We start from the raw sequence: 20027 nt of genomic DNA, 5'->3' as shown, positions 1-20027 counted from the left end.
ATAATTTTTAGTGTCTTCTACCTTAGACTTCAAGCTATAAGGTAAGACTTCTATATTTTGGGAGTTGGAAGGGTTTGAAATATTAAGGGTTAAGTTGGGTTCTTTGATTAATTGGATTATTACTGATGATTTATGATTATTATTGTGATTATTTTTGTAGGATTCATTCAAGTTCATCGTAGCCATCATAGTGCTTGTGGGTTGTAAGTAGAAGCTTCCTTTCAAATAGTCACATGATATATATGTATATAAGCCATGTTTACTGATGTCTAGCTCCTTCCATTGTTATATTATTGATGTATGTATTGTTATTTGTTCATTGATCCAAAAATACCATTGAATTCATTGATAAGGAGCTAGTACTCTATTGTTGTCTACCAAGTATTTGTTAAATTCCCTCAATGAAATTTCTCATGATCAAAGCCAAGGAAATGATAGTTAATTCATGCATGTCATTGGCCAATTTCATGATTATGAGTATCTCTCACAGTTTTGATATATATTCATATCAAAGAGATACTATCCACAGGTGAAAGTTCACAGCTCACAGAATTATCATTTCTTTTCTTTTAATTCATGCCATGAAATACCATCTATATTGGTTTGTTATCTATTGTTCATTGAAGATGGTATTATTCATTATTCATTGCTATTGCTAAAGCCATGTTTGAAGCCAAGCCATGTATATGTACTTGTTACGTATAGCTTTCTACTTACTGAGTTTTATCTGATTCCAGTTAATGTCATGTGATGCAGGTAATAAAAAGGAATGAAAAATGGATTGTCCAAGAGGAGGAAGTCATATAGCAAAGAAGGGAAACTTTTGAACTTTTGTCATGAAACTTTTATTTTGGGGTACATTGAACATTGGAAGTGTTGATAATTTTGTGTCTTGGAAATGAATGATGGTAAAAATTAATGTACGTTTTTTGCTTTGTTTTGCTTGATTCAAAGGTGAATGTTTATGTATACTAGTTTTGAAAATGTTTATGATGTTAAATGATATATTGTTATTTCCCTTTTAAATGATAAGGCTTCCGCATATGTTATTAATTTTAAAATGTTATTTCCATGGGATTGGGTTGTTTCATTAGAAATCATAGCATTAAAGAAACAAGCGTAAAAACATCATAACTTTGAAAATTGTTTTTATATCTTTAAAACCACCGAAAGTAAATATTTTTTATTCAATATTAATCAAATCATGCATAATATTGTTTGAATGATGCGTCCAAGGATTTAGATACGCGCCTTTGCGTTTTAGAACGCTCAAATATGTTATCGTCGGCGTGGGGTGCAAAGAAGAACGAATGGGAAATGAGGACTCCTTGTTCTCTTCCTTCTAGGTTTTGAATTTTTCAGTGTGTGTTGTGTGTGAGGATCGGTTGATATAAAACTTTGAAAGCCTAGGTTTCTATTTTATAGATTTTAATTTGCATGATAATGATCTTTGGTTTCGGGCTTTTAAGCTTAGGTGCAATTGGACCTACTAATCCTAGGTAAATTAGGTCTAATAACACCTATTTTATTTAAAAATAAAATTTTATAAAAATTAATTTTAAAAAATAATGCATTTGATATTTTAAAAGTCACTCGTTTGCACAAAACCGGCTTCCCGGATAAAATCGTGCTCGTCTTGTAAAATAATTTGAACTCTATCATTTTTAGAAAATTTTAATCATTTTTAATCATATAAAGAAGACTTGGACAATATTTATTGAAAATATTTATTTTGTCTTGGTCGTCCCCGATCTCTTTTCCCCAGCCTATTATCGAATATTCAGATAAAATCTTCAATTATCATTAAATCGCCATAGGTAGGATCCACTAGAAGACTTTGATTTATACAACACCTTGTACAAACCCACTCAGCTAGGACTTGCACTACCGCCTAAACTGAACTCCTAGACTAGACTAAAGGCAGCACCTTCCAGTCAACACTTCTTTAATGTCTATGTGTCAAAGACTACATACACAAGTTTAACGTCTTTGTGCAAGACTGTATTTGAGTGATTGAGAGTGTTTGTGTGTGAGAACTGAACAAGGATGTTCTCACACACTGTGGGAAATAAGCTTCTAATCTAAGCTGATATAACTGTGAAGAGTTTCATCTGGGCTGATTGCTTCTGAAAGCTGATATGCAATGAGAGTGCCCTTTTTTTCTCTCAATTATGCTTAAAAGCTTCTTTTTGCCCACTTTTCTTCTTTTTGTTTTTGTTGAGTCTTCACTGATCTTTTCTTTATATAGGCGGGAAAATTGAACGTATAGTGTGACTCATTTGTTGTATCTGTTGCATTTTGAATTTGTTTCTTGGACTTTGTGTCTCGACTTTTCGACTGTCGTTCTGAAACGTTTTGTCTTTAATGCTCTGATGCAACGTCCATTATTGTCCTTTGACTTGACAATGGCTTTGTACCTTCACGTACATCTGGATTCCACTGAAAGAGTTTGTCTTCATCCATAATTGAAAGATTCTGACTGATGGTTCGAACTGGTCAGCTGAACTGATCTTCAGTTGGGCTGGTGAAATCAGTTGACTCGTCAGTTGAACTGATTTCACTCTTGTTCAGTTGGACTGATCAACTTGGTTTCTTCATCAGTTGAACACTCCATCGGCTAGCCAGGCTTCTGAGGTTCTCCTGCTGAACCACCTATCAATTGGAAAATGAGCTGGACTGCTCAATTGACGTAATAGTTAGACAAATTCATTTTGTGCGATAAGTTGGGTCTTTAGTTTGCGATGTAAACAGCTCGTGAGTGATCCTAGATGCTGCACACTAAGGTAGATTATTAGTAACACAATTAACAAGTTTTTTTATCATAAAAATCAAGATTGCGAACTTGAAAAGTTCCAACAATCTCCCCTTTTTTATGATTACAAAAACTTGAGCAGTTAAGCGCAATATATTCAGTTCAAGGGTTAGTATATTCAAACATCATTAAAAAGCTTCCCCTTTATAAATGAATTTAAATAAATTTTGAAAACAAGCAAAAACTCCCTCTCCAAAACTGAATTAAAAACCTTTTAGGAGAGATAAACAGAATTAAGAAAATACTTTTCAGTTGATGAAAAGGAAAGAATTTTTCCAACGACTGAATTTTAAAACTGATTGATAATACTTTTAGTTTGAGAAAAAAACGAAAAACTCCCCCTCAGAAACTGAATAAAAACCCGTATCTGAAAGATATTTATATAATCATTCATTCAGATATTATAATCATTCAAGCAATGTAGACAAGAGATTTGGAAATATCCATTCAGTCACAATGAAACACAGATGAACAAATTTGATGTTTATTTAAATAAATTTTCTTGTATTTACATCTGAGTACATATATTAGTTTGAACAAGAAAAATTACTACAACAATAGCATATATTAAACAACATTATATATCAGTTGGTTTATGCGACAGAACTGGATATACCATCAACTGGTTGCTTGACTGCTTGAACTGCTGCATCGGTTGTGAGTTCATTTTGCTAGAGAAACGAGTTAAACTGATTGAACTTGAATTTTTTGCAGAATAACTGGTTGAGCAGACTCTGACAAGGCTCAACTTGAATACAGCTTGTTATTTAATCAACCAACGTCCCAGTATGGATGAGTTTCGTCTGAAGAACAGCTGACCTGATAGACTTGCAACTGAAAACTTGTTCGACGAGCAATTTAGCTGTTCATTTTTGCAGATGATTCTCAGTCCCCTGAAGGCTGATTAAAACCCCTAAGCAAAGAGTCGAAAGAAGTGGCTACAATATTAGTTGCAGAGCCAATCCTATCAACTCTTTACTAAAGAGCGAGATATAAATATGTTCAAATAGTTTTAAAAAGAGTATGAAATAATTTTGAATAGCTTTTAACACTATTTTAAAGTAAAATTTTAAAACACAGTCTTCTTCAAATGTTCTTCTTAGAACAACCTGCTCTGATACCAATTAAAGGATCGTTTGCTGAGCATCTTACGGATGCATCAAACAAAATATTCTCCAATGAGCTGCAGTAGCTCGTGTTCTAAGATTATTAACACCGATGAATTAAATCGAGTTTGGTTTAAACCAAGCAGAAGAAACTCGATGGAATCCTTCGTGAAGAAGACTGTTGTATTAGAAAACATTTTATCTTATGTAAACTGAATAACCGAAAAAGGATAGATTAGTTTTTGTATTCATCAGTTCTTTATTGTGACAATTTAACTGACGGATACTCTAACTGATCCAAACTGTTTGAAAACAATAGTTAAACAGTTAAATACACAAGATATATTTATGGATTTTTGGAGACTTCAACTGCTCCAACGTCACCCCTTCTACCGCCTCGGTAGGATCCACTAGAAGACTTTGATTTATACAACACCTTGTACAAACCCACTCAGCTAGGACTTACACTATTTCCCAAATTGAACTCCTAGACTAAACTGAAGGCAGCACCTTCCAGTCAACACTTCTTTAACGTCTATGTGTCAAAGACTACATACACAAATTTAACGTCTCAGTGCAAGACTGTATTTGAGTGATTGAGAGTGTTTGTGTGTGAGAACCGAACAAGGATGTTCTCACACACCGAGGGAAATAAGCTTCTAATCTAAGCTAATATAACTGTGTAGAGTTCTCTTTGGGCTGATTGCTTCTGAAAGCTGATGTGCAATGAGCGTGCCCTTTCTTTTCTCTCGTTTATGCTTAAAAGCTTCTTTTTGCTAACTCTTCTTCTTTTATTGTTGTTGAGTTTTCACTGATCTTCTCTTTATATAGGCGGGAAAATTGAACGTACAGTGAGACTCATTTGTTGTATCCGTTGCATTTTGAGTTCGTTTCTTGGACTTTGTGTCTCGACTTTTCGATTGCCCTTCTGAAACGTTTTGTCTTTAATGCTCTGATGCAACCTCCATTATTGTCCTTTGACTAGACAATGGCTTTGTACCTTCACGTATGGCTGGATTCCACTGAAAGAGTTTGTCTTCATCCATAACTGAAAGATTCTGATTGATGCTTCGAACTGGTCAGTTGAACTGATATTTAGTTGGGATGTTGAAATCAGTTGACTCGTTAATTGAACTGATTTCACTCTTGTTCAGTTGGACTGATCAACCGGGTTTCTTCATCAGTTGAACACTCCTTCGGCTGGCCAGGCTTCTGAGGTTCTCCTACTGAACCACCTATCAACTGGACAATGAGCCGGACTGCTCAATTGACGTAACAGTTAGACATATTCATTTTGTGCGATCAGTTGGGTCTTTAGTTTGCGATGTAAACAGTTCATGAGTGATCCTAGATGTTGCACACTAAGGTAGATTATTAGTAACACAATTAACATGTTTTTTTATCATCAAAATCAAGATTGAGAACTTGAAAAGTTCCAACAACCAAGCGGAAGAAACTCGAAATATTCCTTCGTGAACAAGCCTGTTGTATTAGAAAACATTTTATCTTATGTAAACTGAATAATGGAAAACGATAGATTATTTTTTGCATTCATCAGTTAAGTTATGGTGACAACTGAATTGACAGATACATTAACTGATCCAAAAAGTTTAAAAGCAATAGTTAAACAGTTAAATAAACAAGATATGTTTATGGATGTTCGGAGACTTCAACTGCTCCTACGTTACCCCTTCTACCGCCTCGGGTAGGATCCACTAGAAGACTTTGATTTATACAACACCTTGTACAAACCCACTCAGCTAGGACTTACACTACAGCCTAACTTGAACTCCTAGACTAGACTGTAGACAGAACCTTCCGGTCAACACTTCTTTAACGTCTATGTGTCAAAGAATACATACACAAGTTTAACGTCTTTGTGCAAGACTGTATTTGAGTGTTTGAGAGTGTTTGTGTGTGAGAACTGAACAAGGATGTTCTCACACACTGAGGGAAATAAGCTTCTAATCTAAGCTGATATAAATGTGAAGAGTTCTCTCTGGGCTGATTGCTTCTGAAAGCTGATGTGCAATGAGCGTGCCCTTTCTTTTCTCTCGTTTATGCTTAAAAGCATCTTTTTGCTCACTCTTCTTCTTTTTGTTATTATTGAGTCTTCACTGATCTTCTCTTTATATAGGCGGGAATTATATAATCATTAAATCCTGCCATTTAATCATTAATCATTAAATCATGTCTTTAATTATATAAAATGCACCATGCAAGCATTTAAAAATAATTATGCAAAGCACGTAAGAAATTTAAATCGCTTGCATGCAAGTTGTTTACCGTTGGAGTGATTTTTCGGGGGTTACAATTCCTCCCCTCTTAAATAAAATTTCTCCTCGAAATTTGCCTAATCTTGATTATTGAAAAGTTTCGGCTCCCTTATTTGCTTCATAATTAATCTTACCGACTTAAATTTTGCACCATATCACGGTTTCGTTGCGTCTTTGATGTGACATCTTCCATTTTATATATCTATACCATATTTCTTGATCCCAAGGAAAGCGAAATTTTCACTAACTCTACATAATTTATCAATTATAAATCCTAAACAACCATAATTTTTTTTTATCTTCCCAAAGACTAATTAATCGGTCGACCTCACCATAAGTCGTCCTCATTGTATGATTTAATTCCTCCAAATTATGTCCCTATTGCAAAACCCAATTTCGACCCCTAGGTATATTATCTATTGATTATAGAGCTCTTAATGATTGGTACTTAATAAAACCTCATTCTTGTATATGCCCAAAAATATTGTCCTTAACACAGTGATCAATATATATTCTGATGGATCGGTTCGGGCACCATGGAAGGTGCTTCAAACACAATATTCTCAATGAGCTGTAATAGCTCGTATTCTAAGAATGTAAACACCGATGAATTAGATCGAGTTTGGTTTCAAACATAGCGGAAAATACTCGAAATAATCATTCGTTAAGAAAGCTAAACAGTTTAAAGCTTTTCGTCTAAACTGATTAGCTGATATAAAGAGGATCAGTTCTTGCATACATCAGTTCAGTTATGAAGAGAACTGAACTGATAACTGCTTGAACTGATCAAACAGTTTTAAAACATATGTTAAACAGTTAACAACACAAGATATGTTTATCGAAGTTCAGAGACTTCAACTGCTCCTACGTCACCCCTTCTACCAGCTCGGGTAGGTTCCACTATAAGACTTTGATTTAGACAACATTTTGAACAAACCCACTCGGCTAAGTAATTACCCTACTGCTTAACTGAACTCCTAGCCTAGACTGAAGGCAATACCTTCCAGCCAACACTTGTTTAACGTCTATGTGTCAAAGACTACACACACAAGTTTAATGTCTTTGTGCAAGACTCACTCAACTTATCAGTACGCTCAATTTTCTATATGTGTGAATATGGTGTGTGTGTGTGTGTGTGTTTGAACTTATCTAAGAATACACACGAAAGTGTTCTCACACACTAAGAATTTTGCTTCTAGACTAAGCTTTTGGCATGCTTAATTTTATCTTCTTTTGATCTTCACACCCTTTTATATTGATGATATTGGACTGGTATTAATAGAGACAATGTGACCGTTTACTAAGACTCATCAAATATGAACGTTTCAGTTTTAATTCGTTCCTCGAAATGTGTCTGTACTTTCCGACAACCATTCTGAAACGTTTTGGCTTTAGGCACTACTGCAACGTCTATTATTATCCTTTGACTGGACAAAATTTTTTCCTCAGTGCGCATACTTGGATTCCATTGAATAAGCTTGTCGTGTTCTGCAAACTGATTTATTCCAAACTGATGTTTTGAACTGGTCAGTTTGGGCGATTATTTGGCGCTTTCAGTTTTCGTCTCGATAGCTTCAGTTTTTTCTTGATAACTGAACAATTTGAATCTTGATCAGTTCCAGTTTCTAGGCACTTAGGTAATTCATTATAAACATATAACAAGTTTTGTTAAAATCAAAATCAATATTACGAACATAAAATATTCCAGCAATCTCCCTCTTTTTGATGATCACAAAACTTGAGCAATTAAAGGATTTTTAAAAATTTTAAATTTTAAAATTTAATTGATTAATTTAACTGATTCACCCCATTTGAAGAATCAAAATCATTTAAAGCAATTAAAAGGAACTTTTCAGTTCGAGGGATAAGAAAACTCCCCCTCAAGAAGTGAATTTAAAAACGAGTTAAAAAAGAGTTTAAAACATTCTTCAATTCGAGGGATAATTTCAAAGAAAACTCTCCCTCAAGAACTGAATTAAAAAATCCCCCTTAAAATATAATCATTACGCGTTTTAATGAAATTTTAGCATATTTTAACATTCAAGAAGTTTAGGAAACATATTAACTGAAAATATCAGTTCAGTTACATTCAAAATAGGTAGATAAACATGATGTTTATTTAATCAAATAAGAGTTCCTTGTATTATACATTAAGCACACAACATGTGTAATGGAAATTTCTACTACAATAGCAGATTTTAAACAAAATCAAATATCGGTTAGTTTATACATAACAAAACTGAATGTACCAATAACTGGTTGCATTGAATGCTTTGAAATGCTGCAACGATCTTTAGTCTTTTTTTTCCAGAAGAGCAACTAATTTCCCTTGAACTTGATATCTGTAGAGGACCGTATTTCGTATTCATAATTTTGCGGAATTATTAAAATTTTTCTAAATAAATGAATATCTTGCCCAATTTATAAAATAAACATGTAAATAACATAACCTTAAAATATCAGCGGAAGTCAACATAGTATTTCAAACAGTAATTTAAAAAAATATCCAACATGTTAAAATCAAGTTTGAATGTAAAAAGGTGCATAAATTAAATCATGAGGTCCTCGGGTTTACTACTGCTGTCCCAAGATCGCTCAATGGTCTCCGCCCGCAGTCTCGGCCTCATCAATACCTACAACAATCAAGTCTAGTGAGTCTAAAGACTCAACATGTATATATCGTGAATAACAAGTAAATATATCGCAAAACCGCATGCAACGTAAAAATAAAGTATCGTAAGACGTACGGTGAAAATCGTATCATGAATAATTATAACTACGTGCATATCTGAAAATCATACGTAAAAGCTTTGCTCAACAGAGCTCTATCATAACATATCATAATTTTTTTTTCTGGTAGAGATAATGTTTCTAAGCAAGTGGCCCATAACATAACGTAAGCGCCTGATCAAACTAAACCAAAGTATACTGGGCGGTAAAGATCAATCACAGCCCTTGGACTGGATGTCCGTACCCATACTTAATCATAAACCGGTCGTAAGTCACCGGGCAGAGAGGTCCTCGGTTGCGCCTACCGACTTCCAAACCCATAAACGTAAGGTGGCCACAAGACATATAGCATATATCTCAAAAATAAACATTTTATATTTTTATTCACGTAATATAATTATAACCTTATTTTTACCAGATGAGTTGGATTGTTCCCCGGCTTGCTGCGACTTACTACTAATATGTGACACATGCAATAAATCTTAACTTGACAAAATTTTAACAATAGAACCAAAAACGAGACGATTAGAACCAATAACTTGATTTTTAATCATGGCTTCGTACCAACCCGAACCAACATTAAACCGACGTTTAACCATGATCAAAAATACCCCAAACATACTGAAAAATATGCATGATGATAACTGTACACGAAAATTGGTGAATGGAATCCAAAAACATAAAACACTCTTTCGAGAGTCATTTTGGCACCTTTCAACGTAAATTCTCGTACGACCTCTAAACTCGACCAAATCACGAACGGCCAAAAACACGGCTTTACTAACTCATTACGGTAGTGTCCAGTCCAAGGCCATGGGATAAAAGCCAACCTAGAACTCAAACCACCACGAAAACCGCAACCTAAAGTTGCTGTCAAGAACAGAAAATTACAGCGGTTGCTGTTTTGTGTGCGTGAGGTATATCTCTGAAATAATTGGACATTGGCTTGAGCCACCACTCAGAGACCCTTACCAACATCCTAAGGCATGACTTGGATCATGGCTAATGGCTAAAAGCCAAACACAAACCAAGCCATTACCTCAGACAACCGAAGGTATCAACCGAGAGCACTAATTCTGTGCAGTGGAATGTATTTAGTTGTTTTACCGTCTTGTGTCGTTCCAGTGGCCATTTCATCGACCCTGGCTCAATCTAGACATGATGGAGTGTTGTATAAACCATGGCTACGGCTAGGAGCCAACCACAATTCATCCAACATCTCCAAAAACCGAAAGTTACTCACACCAAAAAAAATCAGATTTTGAAAAACGAAGAGCACTTGTCATGTTTCTGTAAAAATCTGAGGGATCTATGAAACAAGCTTTGAAAAGATGATTTGGTCACGTCCTAGACATGATACGGAAGGGCTCTAACCATGGCTACAGTCCTTAGGACAGCCAAGATTCGAACACCCCTTTGAACAATCCAATGACAGAAACTGTGAACCCAAAATTCTGTGCTCATAAAAATGTTGCTGTCATATCTTTGTTTGTGCGTGTATGGATGATAACCAATGGACCAATAACATCCTAACACACTCTAAAACATTCCTAGAAGCAGCCATGGAAGCCTGGAACCGAGCAACATCCTAAAAACAACAAAACTTAGCAAACCCGTGAAGTTGAAAACAAAAGAGTTCAGGAAAAATCTGTACAGATTTTGCTTGGCAACTTGCTGTCAATTTCGTGTTTCAGCTTGAATCATGGTTATATAATGGTTTAAAAATATCTATAGAACTTGATTGAAGAGCAAAGAACAATATCTACATGACTGAAATTTGTTTTGACACAAAACAAATCAATACGACGAAGACGAGCGGCGGAGTCGGATTTGGTTTTCTTCCTTTGTTGCTGCTGCTGTTATCCACGATTCTAACCTGCTAATTCTGATGTATTTTCGAAGGTGAGGGTGTAGGTTTGTTAGGCAATGAAGAAGAGTGTTATAGGAGGTGTTAAGGGGTAATAATATGCATTTAGTTAGGAGTTACAAGTCAAGGAGTGGAACGGTTTTGAAATGATTCTCCTTCCCTATGCTAGCCGATAGTTTTGTTCTCATTTTTACTGCATATACACGTTGATTTGCTAGGATAGTGGTTTGAGTAGGATTAAGGTGTGTTATAGTATTTGAATTTACTAATAACTATTGAATTTAAAGGTGAGGAATTGTATTCATTGTAAAGGTCATTGAGGGGACTTGAATGAGGAGTTATCACACCTACAACATGGCTTGACCGAAATTATTACTAACTTTTGGCATGGTATAATATTGTTTAAGGCTTATATTTTAACTTCTTAATGTTTAATACACTCATTATATTTTTTAATGTATTAACAAATTAATTTAGTTTAGAATCTTGCTTAGAATTTTTCATGGCATGCTTGACCTCAAATTCAAGTATTTAGATGCTAGTTTGATTTCTTGACTATTTTATACCTAGACTAATTCATCCCCCATTTATTTACATATTTTTTTATTTAAGCTTTAATTAAATATTAACATAAAGAACTTATTTACCAACTTAGCTCTAATTAATTTATTAAATCCCAAAGACATTCTTTTTATTTAAATTAAATCATTCTTTGACTTAAATTAAATTTAAGAATATTTTTCTTATTATTAATTTTATCTCTAATCTCCAAACCCCGGTCCGGCCTCGCGTATTTATCTTAAAAATTAAAACTAAACATCTACCTTTAAAATAAATAATCATGACTTAAAATTATTAAAATAAATCAAACACTTCATATATATATATATAAAATATTCATTTTTAATTTAAATAGTAGCAATTATGCATGACTTATACGTAATCTGATTTTCGGGTTCTACAACTCTCCCCCCCTTAAAAAAATTTTCTCCCTGAAATTAAATCTTACCGAATAACTCGGGATATCGATTCTTCATCTCTGGCTCGGATTCCCACGTAGCTTCCTCCTCTGAATGATTGAGCCATTTGACTTTCACTAGCTTGACCATTTTGTTCCGAAGCTTTTTCTCCTGTTTGTCTAATATTTGCACTGGTCTTTCCTTATAAGACAAGTTCGGAGTGAGCTGCAACGGTTCAAAGTTCAAGACATGTGATGGATTCGCCATATACTTCCTCAGCATAGAGACATGAAACACATTGTGTATTCCGGCCAGATTCTGCGGAAGAGAAACACGATAAGCTAATGTCCCAACTCTGTCGAGGATCTCAAATGGTCCAATGAATCTCGGACTGAGCTTTCCTTTCTTCCCGAACCGCATGACACCTTTCATCGGTGCTATCTTCACGAAAACATGGTCACCAACAGCAAACTCTAAATCTCTCCTCCTCTGATCCGCATAACTCTTCTGTCTACTCTGAGCAGTCCTCATCCTATCACGGATCTTGACTACTACATCAGCAGCCTGCTGCACAATCTCCGGACCTAATTCTGCTCTCTCCCCTACTTCATCCCAATGAATAGGCGATCTACACTTACAAACGTACAGTGCTTCATATGGAGCCATACCTATAGACGACTGAAAACTGTTGTTATAGGTAAACTCCACCAATGGCAACTTTTGTTCCCAACTCCCGGAGAAATCAAGAACACATGCACGGAGAAGATCCTCCAAAATCTGGATAACTCTCTCGGACTGACCATCTGTCTGCGGATGAAAAGGCGTGCTAAACAACAACTTGGTACCCATAGCTAAATGTAGACTCTTCCAAAATGATGAAGTGAATCTAGGATCTCGGTTAGACACTATAGAAACGGGAATACCATGAAGTCTGACGATCTCTCGGATATATAACTCTGCATACTGGATCATGGAGAAAGTCGTCTTAATAGGCAAGAAATAATCTGATTTCGTAAGACGATCAACGATCACCCATATAGCATTCGACCCTCTGACTGACTTCGGCAGACCTACAACGAAGTCCATGTTGACATTCTCCCACTTCCACTCGGGAATAGGAAGAGGCTTGAGCATACCTGCTGGTCTCTGATGTTCCGCTTTCACTAGCTGACACGTCAGACACTCGGATACAAATCGTCTGATATCCCTCTTCATTCCTGGCCACCAATATAATAACTGCAGGTCTTTGTACATCTTCGTACTCCCAGGATGAATAGAGTACGACGACATATGGGCCTCAGATAGGATATCCCCTCGAATAGAATCGCCGCTAAGAACCCATATTCTGTCTCGATATCTCACAATACCGTCTCTGACTGTATACAGGATACTGCCCTTGGCTTCATCTCTCTGCTTCCACTTAGCCAACTGCTCGTCTGCTAACTGTCCACTGCGAATACGGTCTAGAAGAGAAGACTGAATCGTCAAAGTAGATAGACGAGGAACTCTACCTCGAGGATATGTCTCTAGATCAAACCTCTGCATCTCAAACTGAAGAGGTCTCGAAACCACCAAATGAGCCATCCCTGCGACTTTCCTGCTCAACGCGTCTGCAACTACATTAGCTTTGCCAGGATGATAGCTAATGTCACAGTCGTAGTCCTTCACTAACTCCAACCAACGCCTCTGCCGCATATTCAAATCTTTCTGTGTAAAGAAGTATTTGAGAATTTTTTGGTCAGTGAAGATCTGACACTTCTCTTCGTACAAATAATGCCTCCAAATCTTCAATGCAAATACTACGGGTGCCAACTCTAGATCATGGGTAGGATAATTCTTCTCATGAATCTTCAACTGGCGAGAACCATATGCTATCACCTTCCCATGCTGCATCAATAATGTGCCTAAACCGAGTTTCGAAAGCATCGGTATACAGAACAAAATCTCCGGGTCCTGAAGGCAAAGCCAACACTGGTGCTGAAATAAGAGCTTGCTTCAATGTATCGAAGCTCTTCTGACATTCATCGCTCCACACATACTTAACATTCTTCTTCGTCAATGATGTGAGTGGAACTGCGATGGAGGAGAATCCCCGAATAAACTTCCGATGGTATCCTGCTAGCCCAAGGAAACTACGGACCTCTGATGCGTTTTGCGGCACAACCCAATCTCTGACTGCTGCAACTTTCGCCGGGTCTACCTCAATCCCACTGCTAGAAACGACGTGGCCTAAGAACGCCACTTTCTCTAACCAGAACTCGCATTTGCTGAACTTCGCGAATAGCTTATGCTTTTGTAAGGTCTGCAATACTGTGGTCAGATGTCTGCTGTGATCCTATTGATTCTTTGAGTAGATGAGAATATCATCTATGAATACTATCACGAACTGATCAAGATATGGCTGAAATACGCGATTCATGAGATCCATGAAGATCGCTGGCACATTCGTCAAACCGAACGGTATGACAAGGAACTCGAAGTGGCCATAACGAGTCCTAAAAGCAGTCTTGAGAACATCTGCGTCTTTCACTCTCAGCTGATGATAGCCAGAACGCAGATCAATCTTGGAGAATACTGAAGCTCCCTGCAAGTGGTCAAATAAATCTTCAATCCTCGGGAGTGGGTATTTGTTCTTCACTGTAACTTTGTTCAACTCCCGGTAGTCAATGCAGAGCCTCATCGAACCATCCTTTTTCTTCACAAATAAGACCGGTGCGCCCCATGGCGAAAAGCTCGGGCAAATGAACTCCTTGTCCATAAGTTCCTGAATCTGTTTCTTGAGTTCTGCCATCTCTGTTGGTGCTAATCGGCATGGTGCTTTCGATATATGTGTGGTACCTGGCATAAGCTCAATAGAAAATTCCACCTCTCGCACAGGTGGTAAACCAGGGACGTCATCAAGAAAAACGTCTAGAAAGTCCCGGACAATAGGAACATCGGATGCTGACTGTTTGGGCGTCTCGGGAATAGATACAAGAGTAGCTAAAAATGCTCGGCACCCTCGGTGCATGAGTTTCCTAGCCTGGACATAAGGTATTATACGCGGCAAATTAAAATACCTGTCTGGTTCGAATAAGAATTGTTCCATTCCAGGCGGTCGGACGAGAACAGATCTCCGTTGGAAATCAATCAAATCTCTGTTCCTCAATAGCCAGTCAATCCCTAGAATTCTGGCATCGGCAGAACGATAAGATCTGCATACACAAGTTTACCATGAAGTTCGAGGTCTATATCTCGGATCACATTAGTAGTTGTCATCTCCTCTCCGGAAATTAATGCTACTGAATACGCTATGTCTAGCCCAATTGTCTTGATCGTGAAAGAATTTGCAAAGGTTTCTGAAATGAATGAATGAGTAGCCCCTGAATCTATCAAGGCTTTCGTATCTGAACCGGCTATAAAGATTTTCCCTGAAAGATTGGAATATCATGCTAAACCCAATAGTTTTACAAGAACTATGCTTGTAGACATGCAAAGGTCAAAGTTCTTTTAACCTAAATTCCCGTAGCTAACACTGATTAGAACATGCAATCCTATCATAAGTTCTAAGTTCAAAATCTTAACCCAAAAGATTAAACTTCAAATACAACTTAAGGATTTAGGATGCCTGTCATGAGCGTCGTCTCCGGGTTAGTCTCCGTAGCATGGAGAGCAAAAACTCTGCCTTGGGTAGACAGATTCATCTGATGGCAATTCTTCAATATGTGGTTAGTACTACCACATTTGTAACACTTTCCCGAACCATACATACAAGTCCCAGCATGACGACGTGAGCACTTGGCACAGACTGGATACTCCACTGTCCTCGGGACTGCTCGTCCCTGCTATTGCTGCTGCGGCCCTCTATTCCTGGGTGGACCGTGGAAAGGTCTCTTATTCTGATGCTGCTGCTGAGGGGGACGATGTGGTGCCTGAAATGGTCGTTTACCCTGGCGATCGCGCTCAATATCATTCTGCTCTTGCTCTGCCGCTAGCGCTCTGGAAACAGCAACATCATAGGTAGTAGGGCCAGCCACCCTAAAATCACGGCGTAAGATCGGTCGTAGACCATTCAGAAAATGCCTCAATTTGGCTCCAGCATCGTTAGCAATTAGGGGTAGAAAATGACATTCCCTCTCGAACTTACGGATGAACTCCGTAACAGTCAAGTCTCCCTGCCTCAGGGTCATGAACTCCGTGGTCAACCTCAAACGCACCTCTTCAGTAAAATATTTAGAGTAGAATACCTCTGTGAAGCGCGCCCAGCTCAAAGTAGTCAAATCCAAAGCCACTGATGCTCCTTCCCACCATAGGCGAACGTCTCCTTCCGAACAGATAGGTCTCACATCGAACCCTATCTCCATCTTCAAGCCCCATAAACTCGAAGATAACCTCGAGGGACTTAATCCAGCCCTCGGCTACCATAGGATCGGACGTCCCTAAGAATTCCTTTGGTCGCATCTTCATGAACCGCTCATAGATAGCCTCCGGTCCCGTCTGTCTAGCTCCCACTGCATTGTTCCCCGCAAACTGTGCGAAGAACTGAGTCATCCCAGCTAGCATCTGGGCATTCATGTCTGGTGGAGGGGGTGGTGGTAAATCTCTCTCCTCGTTCTCCCCTTGTCTCTGATCCTCACCGTCCTCATGACGGCGCTCATCATCACCTCTCGGGCGTCCAACACGGCGTCTAGGAGGCATGTTGTTCCATAATTATAACCCATACGTAACGAACATGCATAATTTCACTATTTCATTAAATTTAAATAAATAATGCATAATCGTATTCTTGACATAAAATATTTCATGCAATCATGATGTAAAAATATTTCATGCTTTAAACGAAATGCGTAATCATAAAACTTACACACCGAAGACATGACTTCATGAGCTTCTCGAGAGCAGTAGTAGTACAACCCTTTACAAGATCATAGGCTCTGATACCAACTGTAGAGGCCCGTATTTCGTATTCATAATTTTGCGGAATTATTAAATTTTTCTAAATAAATGAATATTTTGCCCAATTTATAAAATTAACATGTAAATAACATAACCTTTGTAAATAACATAACCTTAAAATATCAGCGGAAGTCAACATAGTATTTCAAACAATAATTTAAAAAAATATCCAACATGTTAAAATCAAGTTTGAATGTAAAAAGGTGCATAAATTAAATCATGAGGTCCTTGGGTTTACTACTGCTATCCCAAGATCGCTCACTGGTCTCCGCCCGCAGTCTTGGCCTCATCAATACCTACAACAATCAAGTCTAGCAAGTCTAAAGACTCAACATGTATATATCGTGAATAACAAGTAAATATATCGTAAAACCGCATGCAACGTAAAAATAAAGTATCGTAAGACGTACGGTGAAAATCGTATCATGAATAATTATAACTACGTGCATATCTGAAAATCATACGTAAAAGCTTTGCTCAATAGAGCTCTGTCATAACATATCATAATTTTTTTTCTCTGGTAGAGATAATGTTTCTGAGCAAGTGGCCCATAACATAACGTAAGCGCCTGATCAGACTAAACAACAGTATACTGGGCGGTAGAGATCAATCACAGCCCTTGGACTGGATGTCCGTACCCATACATAATCATAAATCGGTCAGTAAGTCACCGGGCGGAGAGGTCCTCGGTTGCGCCTACCGACTTCCAAACCCATAAACGTAAGGTGGCCACAAGACATATAGCATATATCTCAAAAATAAACATTTTATAATTTTATGCACGTAATATAATTATAACTTTATTTTTACCGGATGGGTTGGATCGTTCCCAAGGCTTGCTGCGACTTACTACTAATATGTGACACATGCAATAAATCTTAACTTGACAAAATTTTAACAATAGAACCAAAAACGAGACGATTAGAACCAATAACTTGATTTTTAATCATGGCTTCGTACCAACCCGAACCAACATTAAACCGACGTTTAACCATGATAAAAAATACCCCAAACATACTGAAAAATATGAATGATTATAGCTGTACACGAAAATTGGTGAATGGAATCAAAAAACATAAAACACTCTTTCGAGAGTCATTTTGGCACCTTTCAACGTAAATTCTCGTACGACCTCTAAACTCGAACAAATCACGAACGGCCAAAAACACGACTTTACTAACTCATTACGGTAGTGTCCAGTCCAAGGCCATGGGATAAAAGCCAACCTAGAACTCAAACCACCACGAAAACCGCAACCTAAAGTTGCTGTCAAGAACAGAAAATTACAGCGGTTGCTGTTGTGTGTGCGTGAGGTATATCTCTGAAATAATTGGACATTGGCTTGAGCCACCACTCAGAGACCCTTACCAACATCCTAAGGCATGACTTGGATCATGGCTAATGGCTAAAATCCAAACACAAACCAAGCCATTACCTCAGACAACCGAAGGTATCAACCGAGAGCACTAATTCTGTGCAGTGGAATGTATTTAGTTGTTTTACCTTCTTGTGTCATTCCAGTGGCCATTTCATCGACCCTGGCTCAATCTAGACATGATGGAGTGTTGTATAAACCATGGCTACGGCTAGGAGCCAACCACAATTCATCCAACATCTCCAAAAACCGAAAGTTACTCACACCAAAAAAAAATCAGATTTTGAAAACCGAAGAGCACTTGTCATGTTTCTGTAAAAATCTGAGGGATCTATGAAACAAGCTTTGAAAAGATGATTTGATCACGTCCTAGACATGATACGGAAGGGCTCTAACCATGGCTACAGTCCTTAGGACAGCCAAGATTTGAACACCCCTTTGAACAATCCAATGACAGAAACTGTGAACCCAAAATTCTGTGCTCATAAAAATGTTGCTGTCATATCTTTGTTTGTGCGTGTATGGATGATAACCAATGGACCAATAACATCCTAACACACTCTAAAACATTCCTAGAAGCAGCCATGGAAGCCTGGAACCGAGCAAAATCCTAAAAACAACAAAAGTTAGCAAACCCGTGAAGTTGAAAACAAAAGAGTTCAGGAAAAATCTGTACAGATTTTGCTTGGCAACTTGCTGTCAATTTCGTGTTTCAGCTTGAATCATGGTTATATAATGGTTTAAAAATATCTATAGAACTTGATTGAAGAGCAAAGAACAATATCTACATGCCTGAAATTTGTTTTGACACAAAACAAATCAATACGACGAAGACGAGCGGCGGAGTCGGATTTGGTTTTCCTCCTTTAGTGCTGCTGCTGTTATCCACGATTCTAAGCTGCTAATTCTGAAGTATTTTCGAAGGTGAGGGTGTAGGTTTGTTAGGCAATGAAGAAGAGTGTTATAGGAGGTGTTAAGCGGTAATAATATGCATTTAGTTAGGAGTTACAAGTCAAGGAGTGGAATTGTTTTGAAATGATTCTTCCTTCCCTATGCTAGCCGATAGTTTTGTTCTCATTTTTACTGCATATACACGTTGATTTGCTAGGATAGTGGTTTGAGTAGGATTAAGGTGTATTATAGTATTTGAATTTACTAATAACTATTGAATTTAAAGGTGAGGAATTGTATTCATTGTAAAGGTCATTGAGGGGACTTGAATGAGGAGTTATCACACCTACAACATGGCTTGACCGAAATTATTACTAACTTTTGGCATGGTATAATATTGTTTAAGGCTTATATTTTAACTTCTTAATGTTTAATACACTCATTATATATTTTAATGTATTAACAAATTAATTTAGTTTAGAATCTTGCTTAGAATTTTTCATGGCATGCTTGACCTCAAATTCAAGTATTTAGATGCTAGTTTGATTTCTTGACTATTTTATACCTAGATTAATTCATCCCCCATTTATTTACATATTTTTTTATTTAAGCTTTAATTAAATATTAACATAAAGAACTTATTTACCAACTTAGCTCTAATTAATTTATTAAATCCCAAAGATATTCTTTTTATTTAAATTAAATCATTCTTTGACTTAAATTAAATTTAAGAATATTTTTCTTATTATTAATCTTATCTCTAATCTCCAAACCCCGGTCCGGCCTCGCGTATTTATCTTAAAAATTAAAACTAAACATCTACCTTTAAAATAAATAATCATGACTTAAAATTATTAAAATAAATCAAACACTTCATATATATATATATATAAAATATTCATTTTTAATTTAAATAGTAGCAATTATGCATGACTTATACGTAATATGATTTTCGGGTTCTACAATATCTGTGCTAGCTAACTGGTCGAGCTGACTCAAACTGGACTCATATGATGCTGAACCGCATTGATCAAATACTCTGATCTGATATAACAATGAAGCGGCGGTATACTGCT

Source organism: Primulina tabacum, chromosome 14 (genome assembly GCF_025594145.1).
Source record: "Primulina tabacum isolate GXHZ01 chromosome 14, ASM2559414v2, whole genome shotgun sequence".
In the NCBI taxonomy this organism is placed as follows: Eukaryota; Viridiplantae; Streptophyta; class Magnoliopsida; order Lamiales; family Gesneriaceae; genus Primulina; species Primulina tabacum.
This window is presented reverse-complemented; position numbering follows the sequence as displayed.